The sequence below is a fragment of the Saccopteryx bilineata genome, chromosome 1 (genome assembly GCF_036850765.1).
Source record: "Saccopteryx bilineata isolate mSacBil1 chromosome 1, mSacBil1_pri_phased_curated, whole genome shotgun sequence".
NCBI lineage: Eukaryota > Metazoa > Chordata > Mammalia > Chiroptera > Emballonuridae > Saccopteryx > Saccopteryx bilineata.
The window spans coordinates 327329237-327332884 of record NC_089490.1 but is presented as its reverse complement, the minus strand read 5'-3'; the positions used below and the strand labels follow the sequence as shown (position 1 = coordinate 327332884).

The 3648-nt window shown below is 41.7% G+C and overlaps 1 pseudogene; it reads left to right on the top strand.

Annotated features, from left to right (window-relative positions):
- The first annotated feature begins 1937 nt into the window (after positions 1–1937).
- LOC136319560 (COP9 signalosome complex subunit 2 pseudogene) lies at positions 1938–3218 on the top strand (annotated as a pseudogene).
- The last annotated feature ends 430 nt before the right edge of the window (positions 3219–3648 follow it).

Below are 3648 nucleotides of genomic sequence, written 5' to 3'. Positions count from 1 at the left end.
CATTAAGCTTTGGGGCTTTCTGTGCAATAGGGCAGCAGACATTAAGCTTTGGGGCTTTCTGTGGGATTTATTCCATTCATTCCAGTGTGCCAGGAACTGTGGGATACCTGCCACACATTAGCCCCAGCACCAAGAGATGCTAGGAAGGAAGTACTCAGTAAAATGGCCTCACAGCTGCAAAAGACTCCTAGGAGCTGCCAGGTAAGATCAATGAATTAGTGGGTAGGTGCAAGGAGCACTTAATACCCTATTGTATTACTCATGTTTGTAATATTTAATTTTCTATTTCCTATAAGGAAGCAGTACAAGCATGAGGGCAGATGGCATTTGATTGCATTTTGGAATGAAGAGCACAGTAGGGAGTGGAGGTGGGGTGTGGCAGTGCCCACAGAGTGCAGGCCCATCTCAGGTGGAGCGGTTGGCCGCTACTATTGAGCTCTGACCACTGTCAGGCCAGGCATGCCAAATCTCCAATTTTCTTAGAGAAGCCAAATGTCAATATTCTCATGTGAGATCTTTATATACCCAATTGTTGAAACCTAATAAAAATATTTAAAGAGTGCCTCATGAGCTATAATTTTTGTAGCCCAGCGAAACTGATTTCATTCCCTACTCTTCAGTGAGTTGCCTTATTCCTGAATGACTAATACATACTAACTTAACACGTGATGAGAATACCTCTAGAATATAATGGGTACTTAACATATGTTGAACCTTATCCTCTCTCTCTTATTATAAAACCATGTTTGTGGGCTAGGAAAAAAATCAATTATAGGTTTTCCATGTCTTTGTTACTAATTTCTAAGAAAGGTGATTTTCCTTCTTCCAGTTGAAGAAGGAGAATGGCAAGAAAAGAAACCCTGGGAGTGTTCTGCTGATGGGGGGGACGCGTAAGGGCTCAGCAGAGGCCACACTTCTATGCTCGAGAATGGACTCGGGACTGAGAGTCTGGAAAGGAAAAGAAAGGCTGGGGCAAAGGAAAAAGAAAAGAGGAGAGGTTCAGGACATTGCTGATGGGAAAGCAACTTTAGAAAAAGAGGGATCAAGCTTAAAGGAATCTTAAAATATTTTGCCATGAGGCCAAGACCTGTGGTGGCGCAGCGGATAGAGCATCGACCTGGAACGCTGAGGTCGCCGGTTCAAAGCCCTGGCCTTGCCCGCTCACAGCTCCTATGAACTGATGCTTTCTACTCCTCCCTATTTCTCTCCTTTCTCTAAACTTGATAAACAAAATCTTTAAAAAAAAATTTGTCATGAAGCATGTACGTACTCTCCTGCCCTGGATGCTCAAGATATTGAAGAAGAAAAGAAAAGAGAAGAGAAGAGAAATCTACAGTGCTCTTCAATGTGTTTGTCATATTTTCTTTTCTGAGGTAAGATAGAGTCTGGCTGAGTTACCTGGGACTGCGCCACAATAAGGGGTGATGATGAAAGGTGACAAAGGTGTGCTGACTGCGTTTAATCAACCAAGAGTGGGAGGCACCCCAGGTCTGACAGCAGAATGACGTATTTGAGCTTAAAGGAACATTGTGTAGAATGTGGGCCTTAGGACTGGCTATTATAGCAAGAAGAGTAGGCTCATGGAGAAGGGGAAGTTGAGGGCAGAGGTTGGAGGACAGGTAAACAGAGCCTTTATGCCTTTATGCTGAGGCTGTACAGTATTTCTTTCTCCTCTTAGAAGGAGGCCTGCGCCATCATCAGTGGTAATTTAGCTTTAAGTCTGGTCAAGGTTGCAAGTTTGCTCCCTCTCCAGCAGTGTGTCAGAGGGCTGCAGGTAAGATTTCAACATCTCGCCTTCACAGACCAGATTCTCATACCTTATAGCTCCAAGGCTTGAATTTTGGAAACATCTTCATGCATGCATGGGACATTTATAACTTCACTGGTTGTACTTTCTCATGCATGTAGACTGTGGTCCTCCCTGCTTCCCAGACAAGATGTCTGACATGGAAGATGATTTAACATGCGATGAGGAGGAGGACTGCATGCGGAATATTCTGAAGATAGTAACTCCGAGCCAAATGTGGATTTGGAAAATCAGTACTATAATTCCAAAGCGTTAAAGGACGGTGACCTGCAAACAGCATTAAGCAGTTTTCAGACTGCTTTGGAACTCGAAGGTGAAAAGGGAGAACGGGGATTTAAAACACTGAAAAAAATATCTGAGATTCACTCCCGATTGACAAACTTTCCATAAATGATAAACAGATATAAACAACTATTGATCTAAATTTAGAGTACAGTCACAAGAAATTATTTTGGAAACTCCATTAATTCTATTCTTGATTTTATCTCCACTTCTAAACAGATGAATTTACTGCAGGAATTCTATAAAACAGCATTGTAACTTTATTTTTTTATTAATTTTTTTAAAGAGAGGAAGGAAGGGAGAGAGAGAAGCATTGACTTGTTGTTACACGTATTTATTCATTCACTGGTTGACTGTAGTATGTGCCCTGACTGGGAGTCAAACTCTTAACCCTGGTACATCAGGACGATGCTCCAACCAGCTGAGCTGGAAACTTTAAAAGATGCAGGAATGATAGACTATGGTTTAAGACAAACACAAAGCTTGGAAAATTGTATTTAGTAACAGAAAAATATGGAAAGATTCAAAAAATTTTACACCAGTTACATCAGTCTTGTCAGACGGATGACGGAGAAGATGACCTGTAAAGTGGTTTATTCACAATTAGAAATTTATGCTTTAGAAATTCAAATGTTCATGGTACAGAAAAATCACAAAAGCTAAAAGCACTCTACGAACAGTGATTTCATATCAAGTGTGCCATCCCCCATCTGCTGACCAGGGGAGTGAGTCATCAGAGAATGTGCTGGGAAAATGCACTTGAGAGAAGGCGAATTTGAAAAGGTGCACTCCCATTTTTTTGAAGTCGTCAATAATTATGATGAATGGGGAAGTCCATGACGAACCACTTGCTTAAAATATCTGGTCTTTGAAAATGGGCTAATGATATCGAGAATAAATTCATTTGACTCACAAGAGTCCAAACCGTACAAAAATGATCCAGAAGTTCTCACAATGATGCATTTAGTAAGCGCCTATCAGAATGTCATCACTGAATTTGAAAAATTCTGAAAACAAATCACAGTAACATCATGGATGGGGATAAGGGAACACGTTGAAAAAGCTTTTGTGAAACACCAGAACACAAGTGCTCAAAAAATTAATTAAGCCTTACATAAGAACCCCATAATTATAGTGGCATACTGTCATATGGCCACTTAGGTTTCAAGAAGCAAAATAAACAGTGTATCTCAGAAATTGTAAAAGAAGGAGGAGGAGAAGGAGGAGGAGGAGGAGGAGAGGAAGGAGAAGAAGAATGTGGGTCTGGACATTCAGTGCAGGATCTAACCAGACCTACTGGGTCCATTGTGCAAGCCAGAACACAATAAACACTCACAAGGTTGGGTCCTGAGGAGATGTTTGAAACCCAGGGAGGGCCACATACCCCAGGGTTTTCAAAGAGTAGAGAGAGGACAGGTGCAGCAGAAGGATCAGAAATCTGGTTGTAGCCCTGGCTTCCCCACTGCTGTCAAGTCCTGGGTAGGCCAACTTAACCTCCAGGGAATTCAACCAAAAATGAGAACATTCTTGGTTCTGCATGTGAGGATTAACGACATGCA